The sequence below is a fragment of the Rana temporaria genome, chromosome 3 (genome assembly GCF_905171775.1).
Source record: "Rana temporaria chromosome 3, aRanTem1.1, whole genome shotgun sequence".
In the NCBI taxonomy this organism is placed as follows: Eukaryota; Metazoa; Chordata; class Amphibia; order Anura; family Ranidae; genus Rana; species Rana temporaria.
Window position 1 is genome coordinate 103,592,309 of NC_053491.1, and position 12,141 is coordinate 103,604,449.

The window sequence follows — 12,141 nt, forward strand, 5'->3', positions numbered from 1 at the left end:
TGTACTTGATGTCCCCCAGTTGCCTCTTCAGTCTATATCATTCTTCAGTATCTTCAGTCATCAAATATATGTATAGTGCAACTGAATAGTTGTGAATGACATCCGGGCAGATCTACTGTTTTTTAAGTGTTTGTAATGCCAATGATTTAATCATACACTTTTGAAATATCTAAAGGTCTTTTTACACACAAGCGCTCCGCTGTGTTCAGGATCCGTGAACTGATCCTTGCTGAACCGGAACAAAGTGCAATTTTGTAACATCTGAGCCAGTTCTGTTTTTGACAGTGGACTGTGGCAGACCTTTAATGACTCTATGGGATTTAATTACCAGAACTGGAGAGTGCAAAATCTGGTGCAGCTCTGCATAGAAACCAATCCGCTTCTAACTTCAGCTTGTTCAATTGAGCTTTGGTTTCTATGCAGAGCAGCACCAGATCTTGCACTCCCAGTTTTAGTAAATACGCCTCAATGGGTGGCCGGATGTAAATGCATTTGTGTCTATTTATATCAGGCTACCTCTAATCCATCATGTGTTGGTCTGGAAAAACATAAAAAACTGCAGTCCTTTCCAGTAGTGTATTTAGGTTTTGTGCTGCCCTAGGCCTGACTAAACTCGTGCACCCCCTAATTTAAATATGACCCACCCCTTACTTTCAAGGCTGCACCCCTTTCTGTTTAAGACCCACCCTGAAATTATTGAGTGGGGACACAGTAGTTTTTACGGCCTGGGGGGGGGGGGGGGTTGCATGGATTCCCTTAACCCCCCTGGCGGTATTCCCGAGTCTGACTCAGGGTGAGATTTTTTGGCTACGATCGGTAACCCCGAGTCAGACTCGCTGAATCCACAGGCTTGGTTTACTTACCTTGTCCCTGGATCCAGCGATGCCACCGCGCTGTGTGAGCGTGCGGGACCTCGCTCGATTCACACAGTGTCTTCCTGTGCCGCCGATCTCCGTTCCCTGCGACGTTACGACGCACGGGATCGGAGAACGGCGCCAAATTCAAAAAGGTAAACAAACACAATACATACAGTATACTGTAATCTTATAGATTACAGTACTGTATGTAAAAAATACACACCCCCCTTGTCCCTAGTGGTCTGCCCAGTGCCCTACATGTTCTTTTATATAATAAAAACGGTTCTTTCTCCCTGCAAACTGTAGATTGTCCATAGCAAACAAAAGTGTCCCTTTATGTCAAAAATGGTTTAAGAGCAGCTAGAAAACAGCGATAATAAATTATAATCACTTGCAGAATTGTGCGATAGCGATTTGTGGGGAAATTCGTCATAAAAAAATAAAAGTAATGACAGCGACAATTCTGCAACTGAGCAAATTTCAGTGATTTTGAGTTGATTACATTATTGAATAATTTTTATTATAATTATATTATTATTTGTTATAATTATTTATTATATTATAATTTATAATTTAGTTTTTTTTTTTTTAATTCATACCCGGGATGCCTACTAGACTCTTGTTTGGTCAGATTTAAATAAGTTATTCCTAAGAATTACAGGCCTACAGTATAAAACGCCAAATTTCCTTGCAAATAATGGTACTGCTTTCAGCACCTTTTTTCTGAAATAATCATACCGCCAGGGAGGTTAATTGGCATAGATTTGGCTATGGGGCAGGAAGTGAAGGAAAATATCTGCAATGGGACAGGGGTGGTAAAAAATAAACTGACAGGGGCTATAACCCTCCCTTACTCTATCCAAAATGAAAAAAAAAAAAAAAAAGTGTTGCCTATAGTTCTATTTTAAGCAAAGCACACATTTCTGATAATTTTATGGAGAGGACTAAGAAGATATAACTATGCCAATGGTGCAGCAGAAAACATATAGCACAGTGAGGATGGTTTGTGGTCCAGTATGATAGGACAGTTAAAAATTAGAAGCAGCTCGCGTTACACTAACAGTGTAGCGCAAGCCAGCGCAGACTCTTTCCGTGCTGCCCCCCTGCAAAGTGTTGGCCTAGGCTAGGATACAGCATCGGTCCTTTCACATTTTTTGTTCTTGGCAGGTGGATGTAGATGGAAGCATCCACCTGCCCATAGACCTGCTTAGAGCTTCTAAACCAGGGGTGCCCAATTTTTTGAAGAGCAAGGGCCACTTAAGCGACTTTGTAACAGACTGCGGGCCACAATGAGCGCAGTGGGTGGATGGCATGTTCGTGTCTGCATTTGCAGAGCGGACACTGACACAGCCCACTATACTTTTTAGCAGATTGTATTGGAGGTAGCACACAAGTTTGTTTGTCTTCCACTACTTGGAGGAGGTGAATGGAGGGTCCAATTGGTCAAACTAACGGTGTAAAAGGGGCCCAAGGCTGCGCTCTGTACCTTTTGGCTTTCCTGCACTTTGCAATAGACTTGTATTATATTCTGCAGGTTTGGTGCACTTTCAGAAAGCTGACCAAACTCGCAGGTAATAACAGACGTCTATGACTCAGTGCAGGTAACCCGCAGGTAAACTAATCTGCACCTGCGGATCAGTTTTAAAGCAGCCCAGTAACCACTACAGAAAATATATGCCCATATTTACACTGATTTTAGTAATACTGTAAACTGACCTTTAATAACAGTATTCTATTCCATTCCAGAGCAGGAGGTCGCGGGCCACATCAGAGGGCTCCGCGGGCCACATGTTGGGCACCCCTGTTTTAAACAGGTGCACCTGAAAAACTGACAGGAGAACATGATCTGAAAGCCCTGTGAAAGAGCTCTAAACTTCAGGGGTGCTAGGTTATTATTTTAAGTTATCTGGTAGTTTTTGAGACTTTTTAAAAAGTTTAAAGTTATAGTTGTAATGCTTTATTTATATTGTCGTTACATTTAAGGTGGGCAGACAAATGTATTATTAAAGATTCTTCCCTATTTTACCTCAATCATTCCAAATGAACTTCCACCATCCTTGGCAATTTTTTAAAATTGTGTTAAAAATAGACACTATTTTAAAGGGTTGTAAAGGTTTGTGTTTTTTCACCTTAAAGCGGGGGTTCACCCATCAATTTAACAGTTTGAAAAAGCAGTTACATTCCTGGCATGCCGGGAATGCTAACTGTCACATTGGTTGTGCTCTCAACCAAACTGTCAAACCATCCAATGGCTGGTGTCATAACTGATCACATGTGCAGCATCATGGCAGTTGAAGATTAAACAGAGGCCAAGACGCGCCTTAGAAGCCATCAATCAACTCCTCTTCGCTTAGAAACGCCCATTCCCCGCAGGATTCCCCGCTCGGAGCCGGAAAACAAGGGCTCATATAACGATAAGTACAAGTAAAAAAAAAAAAAAAAACAGCATACTGCAGATGTTAGCAGTATGCTACAGCTAATGTCAAAAAGTGGATTTTTGGGTGAACCTCCGCTTTAATGCATCCTATGCATTAAGGTGAAAAAAGACAAAAGGGGAATATACATAGTTACATAGTTGGTAAGGTTGAATAAAGACAACAGTCCATCCAGTTCAACCTGTGTAGATGTGTGTACGTGTGTAGAAAAATCATTTCCCATATCCCTGTATTCTGTTTTTGCTAAGATGCACGTCTTTTAACCCACTTAAGACCCGGACCATTATGCAGGTTAACCTCCCTGGCGGTATGATTCTTTCAGAAAAAACATGCTGAAAGCAGTACCATTATTTGCAAGGAAATTTGGCGTTTTATATTGTAGGTCTGTAATTTTTAGAAATAACTCACTTAAATCTGACCAAACAAGAGTCTTGTAGGCATCCCGGGTATGAATTTTTTTTAAAAACAAAATTATAAATTATAATATAATAAATAATTATAAATAATTATAACAAATAATAATATAATTATAATAAAAATTATTCAATAATGTAATCAAATCAAAATCACAGAAATTTGCTCAGTTGCAGAATTGTCGCTGTCATTATTATTTTTTTTTTATGACGAATTTCCCCACAAATCGCTATCGCACAATTCTGCAAGTGATTATAATTTATTATCGCTGTTTTTTAGCTGATCTAAAACTATTTTTGACATAAAGGGACACTTTTGGTTGCTATGGACAATCTACAGTTTGCAGGGAGAAAGAAAAGTTTTTATTATATAAAAGTACATGCAGGGCACTGGGGAGACCACTAGGGACAAAGGGGGGGGGGGTGTTTTTTTTTACATACAGTACTGTAATCTATAAGATTACAGTATACTGTATGTAATGTGTTTGTTTACTTTTTTGAATTTGGCGCCGTTCTCCGTCCCCGTGCGTCGTAACGTCGCAGGGAACGGAGATCGGCGGCACAGGAGGACGCTGTGTGAATCGAGCGAGGTCCCGCTCGCTCACACAGCGCGGTGGCATCGCTGGATCCAGGGACAAGGTAAGTAAACACTCCCTGTGCATCCAGCGAGGCAAGCCCGAGTCTGACTCGGGGGTTACCGCTCGCAGCAGGAAAATCTAACCCCGAGTCAGACTCAGGAATACCGCCAGGCAGGTTAAGGACCTTGCCCCTTTTTGCGATTTGGCACTGCGTCGCTTTAACTGACAATTGCGCAGTCGTGCGACATAGCTCCCAAACAAAATTGGCGTCCTTTTTTTCCCACAAATAGAGCTTTCTTTTGGTGGTATTTGATCACCTCTGTGGTTTTTATTTTTTGCGCTATAAACAAAAATAGAGCGACAATTTTGAAAAAAAATCTATATTTTTTTACTTTTTGCTATAATAAATATCCCCAAAAAAGATATAAAAAAAACTCAGTTTAGGCCGATACGTATTCTACCTATTTTGGTAAAGAAAAATCGCAATAAGCGTTTATCGATTGGTTTGCACAAAATTTATAGCGTTTACAAAATAGGGGATAGTTTTATGGCATTTTTATTAATATTTTTTTTTACTACTAATGACGGCGATCTGCAATTTTTTTCATGACTGCGACATTATGGCGGACACAACGGACACTTTTTTGACACATTTTTGGGACCATTGTAATTTTCACAGCGAAAAGTGCTATAAAAATGCAGATTACTGTGAAAATGACAATGGCAGTGAAGGGGTTAACCACTAGGTGGCAGTAAAGGGTTAAGTGTGCCCTAAGGGAGTGATTCTTACTGTAGGGGGGTGTGGCTGTAGGCGTGACGTCCCAAATCGCGATTCTTACTGTAGGGGGGTGTGGCTGTAGGCGTGACGTCTGGCTGCGTGACGTCCCAAATCGCGCATTTTACCGCAATTTTGAATTCGCAGCAGTGTGAACCTAGGCTTAAGGCAACATACAGGTACGTGCCTGTGCCCAGCCGTGCCATTCTGCCGACGTAAATGTGCAGGAGGCGGTCCTTAAGTGGTTAAAACTATCCATACTTCCTGCCGACACCACCGATTGTGGAAGAGAGTTCCACATCCTTACCGCCCTGTCAGTGAAACACCCCCTACGCAGCTTAAGGTTAAATCGCTTCTCTTCCAGTCTAATTGTTTGGCCCTGTGTCTTCCTACACTTTCTGGGACTGAAAAGTTTCATACTGCGATCTAGGGGTGCAAAGGATCGTCATTGATCCGTGATCCGAACCGAAAAAGATTGATCCGAACCGCACACACGTGATCCGAGGATTGTTTTCTAAAAAAAATAAAAGTAATAATTTGCGCATGTTCAGTCCACACACAGCGTGGTCATGGCGAACGGAGGAGCTTGAATGCCCCGCGTCATTTAAATCCCCTGTATGGGAGCATTTTGGCTTCCCTGTCAAATATAATGATGAAGGAAAGAGGTTAGTGAATAAAACCGTGACGGTGTGTAGGCACTGTGGCACAAGAATGCCATACGACAGTGGGAACACATCAAGTATTGTCACTAGGGGTGCAACTGATCTGTACAGATCAGCACCTTCGGGTCGGGACACACGGCGATCCACGGGCCTCCCGGTCCATAGGAAAGGCCGCGGCTTCGGCCTAGCTATCGAAGCGGCGGCCATCGAGGTCCACCCGGCGCGGGGGATGCAGGCTGCTCCTCGGAAGTTTGTGGGCACTTGAGCTCAATATGTCATTGACTCCTAACAGCCCAGCGATGAGCTCCATGCTGCACCTTGAGGAATCCACACGGGAAGCCGCTGCCGCCGCCGCACCGGGCGTCCTGCTGCTTGCCAGAGAAGAGAGAGGAGGCGATCGGGGGGGATCTGTATGGACTGAGCACGTAGGGGGGATTTTCACTAGACACTCAGCCCGCCGATCAATGACACTAAAGGGTTTTGATGATTGGGATAGTTCAGGTCACAGTAGGGAACTGATGACACCACTTTCGTACATGGGGCTGCGACTTCCACTTGGCTGCACATATAAGTATTGCGAGATGCAGTTATTTCAACACAAAACAGAGCTTATACGCTTAAATACAGTATTTGTAAATCTGACGGACTGTTTAAATGTGAAAATCAGAGGTGTTCTGTCACATTAGCAATAAACAGTCCGTCGGATTTCCAAACACTGTATTTAAGCACATAAGCTCCGTTTTGTGTTGAGAAGAACTGTGAAATCTAAAACTCTGGTGGGTGTAACAAGATTTGTCTTTTTTTTTTTGCTGATCCGAAAATGATCCGATCCGTGACTCCTGATCCGAGGATCGATCCGATCCGTGAGTTTTTTGATCCGTTGCACCCCTACTGCGATCACAGTTGAGATATTTGTACATCACTATCATATCTCCTCCCAAGCGTCTCTTCTCCAGGGAGAATACATTTTGCGCTTGTAGTCAGTCGTTCCTCATAATTGAAGTTCTCCAGTCCCCATATTAAATTTGTTGCCCTTCTCTGGACTCTCTCCAGCTCCAGCACATCCTTTCTGAGGATTTGTGACCAGAACTGGACAGTATACTCCAGATGCGTCCAAACCAAAGTTTTACAAAGTGGGAGAATTATCGTTTTATCTCTGGATTAAATTCCCTTTTTAATGCCATTCTGCTGACTTTGGTATCCGCAGCTTGACACTGCATGCCATTGTTCAGTCTGTCTTCTACTAGGACCTCTAGATCCTTCTCCATCTTTAAACCCCCTAGAGATTCTCCCCCTAATGAGTAACTTGCATTTATATTTTTACCCCCCAAGTCCATTACCTTACATTTTTCAATGTTAAACTTAATTTGCCACGCAGTAGCCCACTCCATTATTTATTCAGCTCTTCTTGTAAAGTTTCTATATCCTGCTGTGTTGTTATTGCCCTGCATACTTGTCTGTCATCGGCAAACACTGAGATTGAGCTATTTATCCCACCCTCTATATCATGAGCGCTCAACCTGTGGCCCTCCATCTGTTGCAGAACTACAAGTCCCATCATGCCTTTGCCTTTGGGAGTCATGCTTGTAATCGTCAGCTTTGCAATGCCTCATGGGACTTGTAGTTCTGCAACATCTGGAGGCCCATAGGTTGAGCACCCATGCTCTATATCATATATAAATAAATTACACAGAATTGGTCCCAGGACAGAGCCTTGGGGTACCCCACCAACCACTCTATACCATTCTGAGTATACGTTATTTATCACAATTTATTTATCACAACCCTTTGAACATGCCCCTGTAACCAGTTTTCTATCCAAGAACAAATCTTATGGTCCATGCCTACAGACCCCAGCTTGTAGATTAAATGTTTGTGGGGGACTGTATCAAATGCTTTTGCAAAATCCAGATACACCACATCTACCGGCCTACCTTTGTCTAGATGGTAGCTCACTTCCTCGTAGAATGTTAATAGGTTGGTTTGGCAAGAGCGATCTTTTTCGTAAAACCGTGCTGTCTACTGCTAATTATACTGTTTTCATCAACATATTCTTTGATATGGTTCCTTATCATCCCCTCAAATTGACCATTGGGTTGTTGCAGGTTACACTTTATTTCATCATCAAATAGTGGTACCAACTACCGACGTTGGACTAACAAGCCTATAGTTTTCTGGAATGGATCTCTGCCCTTTTTTGAATATTGGTACCACATGGGCCTTTTGCCAATCAGCTGGTGCCAATCCTGTCAGTATGCTGTCTATGAAGATTGGGAATAGCGGCCTGACTATAACCTGACTGAGTTCTTTAGGGACTCTCGGTATAAGCTATCTGGTCCTGGTAATTTATTTATGTTGAGCTTCTCTAATCCTTTCTGGACTCCGGCCTGTGTTAGCCACAAGGGTAAATCCTGTGGCATGTTGCTAACAATACAGTCGTGGTTCTTATACCCACCCTTTTCCTGTGTGATGATTGAGGAGAAGAAGGCATTTAGTACAGCTGCCTTCTCCTTCTCATCTGTAACCACCTTCCTTTCCTCATCCTTTATGAGGCCTGTGTGTTCCAACCTCGCCTTTTTACTCTTTAATATATTTAAAAAATGTCATGGGATTATTTTTACTCTCCTCCGCAATGTGTCACTCATTGTGTTCTTACACTTCTTATTGCATTTTTTGTAGCTGTGGAATGTTGACACTGACCCCTCCGCTTTGTACTTTTTTTTGTCCTTAAATATGTGAGAAGTGATTTTTTTTTATACTAATAAAAGTGCTTTTACACCTGTCTGTGTCCCCATCAGAGGTAATCTTGTACTCCCTGTCCTTAACATAAATAAAGAGAACTCTCCTTAGTGAGGATACAGAGAGTAATACAGATTTGACTGGAGTTCTATTTTAATCTAAATTTTATTACATTTAATTATAAATTAATTGGGACTGTAAAATTTCAAGGATGTACTCTTTTTAATGCTAAGTGTTTTAGCAATGATTACATTGGAATCAAAGTGACAACCTGCCCAGATTAATAGATATTCCATGCCTTCCCTTAAATTCTGTTTCACTAATACGGGAATAAGATGCAGGAGTTCTACCTGTAAGGTGAAGAGCTTGTCTCAGGTGGCATCTTTAAATATTGAAACCATCTATCTAATGGTTTCATAGTTATTTTCTGCCAGATTGTGAAGGGCTCTGAAAAGAAAGTTTCTAATAGATTCAGTGCTGAAAGAAATATAGGGTAAGGATACAGTATTTCCAATCACCTAGGATGGATTTCTGCCTTAAAGCCAGTCTGGGCCAGTGACTTAACTTCCAGTTATCTCATCAGTGTTGTCCTGCCTGGGGCTCTTCTAATCTCTTGTGGATGTCGCTGATACAACACTTCTGGGGATCTCATGGAGAAACAGAGCTTCCAGTGTACACCACGTAACAGAGACGGCTGACTTTGGCGTCGTTCTTTATGTTCCCTGGCAGGGGAAGACTTTGTTCAATTGAGCACACATAGCCTCAGAGCTTAACCCATTCAGTTTTCTAAAGGATAATAAAACCCTTTTACAATTTTACATATTGTTTGGATTTTATATTAAACCGGGAACCTTTAAAAATCGGCCAAGTTTCTGCAGTGTATGAGAAAAGTATAGTAGAAAATACAAACGGTTTTACCATTGCATACTGTGGTTTTTCTTTTCCTGGTATTTTCACTTTTGCAGTCAAACATCTTTTTATATGTTACTTGTTTTCATACATATAGCATAACTTAAAGCGGAGGTTCACCTAAAAAACAAGTATATAAAATTACATTCTGTATACCTCAAACATGTACAGTATGCCGTTTTTTTTTGGGGGGGGGGGGTGTACATACAGTATTATTGCTATTTTTCACCTGGCTTCCGGGTACTAGCTCCCGCGGGAGTAGGCGTTCCTATGCAGTGGCGCAATGTCCTCTGGGACTTCGCCCAGATGATTGACGTGCCTGACAAAAACTTCCCCCCGGCGGATAAGGCGCGTCACGAGTTTCCGTAACTAGCCGAACCTGCAAGTCGGCTCTATACGGCGTCTGCGCAGTCAGCTCTACACGGCTCCTAGTCGGTGCGCAGGCACCGTATAGCGCAGACTCGCAGTTCGGCTAGTTTCAATCATCTGGGCGAAGTCCCAGAGGACATTGCGCCACTGCATAGGAACACCTACTCCCACGGGAGCTAGTACCCGGAAGCCAGGTGAAAAATAGCGATAATACCGTATGTACACCCCCCAAAAAAAACAGCATACTGTACATGTTTGAGGTATACAGAATGTAATGTTATATACTTGTTTTTTGGGTGAACCTCCGCTTTAAGGTAATTGTAAACTTAATAAAAAAAAAACATCTTATACTTACCTGCAATCGTTTTGCAGAGAGCAGCCCTAATCCTCCTCTTCTGTGGTCTCCTGCCGCTCTCCTGGCTCCCCTCCTCTGCTGAGTGCCCTCATAGCAACTTGCTATGGAGGCATTAGTGTGGGCTCAATCCTGAAGCCTCGTACACACGACCGAGGAACTCGACGGGCGAAACATATCGTTTTCCTCGTCGAGTTCCTTGTTAGGCTGTCGAGAAACTCGACAAGCCAATTTTCTCCATTCCCATCAAGGAAATAGAGAACATGTTCTCTTTTTGGCTCGTCGAGTTTCTCGACAGTTTCCTCAACGAAAATGTACACACGACCGGTTTCCTCGGCAAAAAAATATCTCCCAGCAAGTTTCTTGCTGGTTTTTGCCGAGAATCTCGGTTGTGTGTACGAGGCTTGAGCCACGCTCTGTGTGTCCGTGGACATACAAAGCATGGCTCAGCCCCAACACGCCATTCTCTGCTCACTGGCTGTAATTGACAGGAGCAAATGGTTGTTTAAGTACACTATATTACCAAAAGTATTGGAACACCTGCCTCTCCATGCACATGAACTTTAATGGCATTCCAGTCTTAGTTAGAAGGGTTCAATATTGAGTTGGCCCACCCTTTGCAGCTATAACAGCTTCAACTCTTCTGGGAAGGCTGTCCACAAGGAGTATGTCTATGGGAATGTTTACCCATTCTTCCAGAAGCACATTTGTGAGGTCAGGCACTTATGTCGGATGAGAAGGCCTGGCTCGCAGTCTCCACTCTAATTCTTCCCAAAGCTGTTCTATCGGGTTGAGGTCAGGACTCTGTGCAGGTCAATCAAACCCCAAACTCACTCATCCATGTCTTTATGGACCTTGCTTTGTGCACTGGTGCGCAGTAATGTTGAAACAGGAAAGAGGCCATTCCCAAACTGTTCCCACAAAGGTGGGAGCATGAAATTGTCCAAAATGTCTTGGTATGCTGACGCCTTAAGAGTTCCCTTTACTGGAACTAGGGGGCAAAGCCCAACCCCTAAAAAAACAACACCACATTATAATCCCCCCTCCACCAAATGATTTGTGGACCAGTGCACAAAGCAAGGTCCATAAAGAAATGGATGAGCGAGTTTGGGGTGAAGAAACTTGACTGGCCTAAACCCGATAAAACACCTTTGGGATGAATTATAGCAGACAACATTATATATATATATATATATATATATATATATATATATATATATATATATATATATATATATACACACACACACACACATATACCGTATCTACATACAGTATCTTCGTATATACACTGGGGTAGATTCAAGAAGCAATTGCGCCTGTGTAACCATAGGTTACACAGCGCAATTGCTTACTTAATTACTTTCCCCGGCGTAACGAGTGCTCCTGATTCAGGAACCTCGTTACGCCGACTGCAGCCTAAGATAAGGCTCTTTGCGACGTCATTTGCCGCAATGCACGTCGGGAAAGTTTCCCGACGGAGCATGCGCTCTATGATCGGCGCGGGAACGCGCCTAATTTAAATGATTCCAGCCCCCTACGGGATCATTTAAATTGCGCAATCTTGCGCCGGGCATTTTGCCGGCACGCCCGCGCAGTTTACGGAGCTTCTGCTCCGTGAATCGAGGGCATCGCAAAAAAATTGCGGGGGCGCAGGGCAAAATCGGGCCTCCATAAAAAAAGCCCAATTCTTACTGAATCTGGCCCACTGTATATTCTGTTTTTTCAAATTTTACTGCAAAAATTGAAGTCCATGTTAAACAATGCGGCACTCTTGTCACTTCTTGCTAAGGGTACATTCATACCCGTGTTTCTGGCCAACAGCGAGCAGATGCGAGAAAATCAGCAGGGGGTCCTGGCATTTAGCGGTTGGAGGCTGCCCCATTGAAAGCAATATCTGTTGTGGATATAGGGATTTGTGATTCTAAGCAACCCTATCTGGAGCACTTCATTTTTGGATTACTTTGCAAAGAAGGTCATATGTTTGTCAGCATGAATATAATTCAGGGTGTTATGAGTTTACAGAATCAAATGATATGCAGCTGATCTCAC

The 12,141-nt window shown here is 42.8% G+C and overlaps 1 protein-coding gene across 5 annotated transcripts in view; it reads left to right on the forward strand.

Annotated features, from left to right (window-relative positions):
• SHANK3 (SH3 and multiple ankyrin repeat domains 3) overlaps positions 1–12,141 on the forward strand; it is a 375,382-nt gene that overhangs the window by 136,847 nt on the left and 226,394 nt on the right. The window lies entirely within an intron of this gene.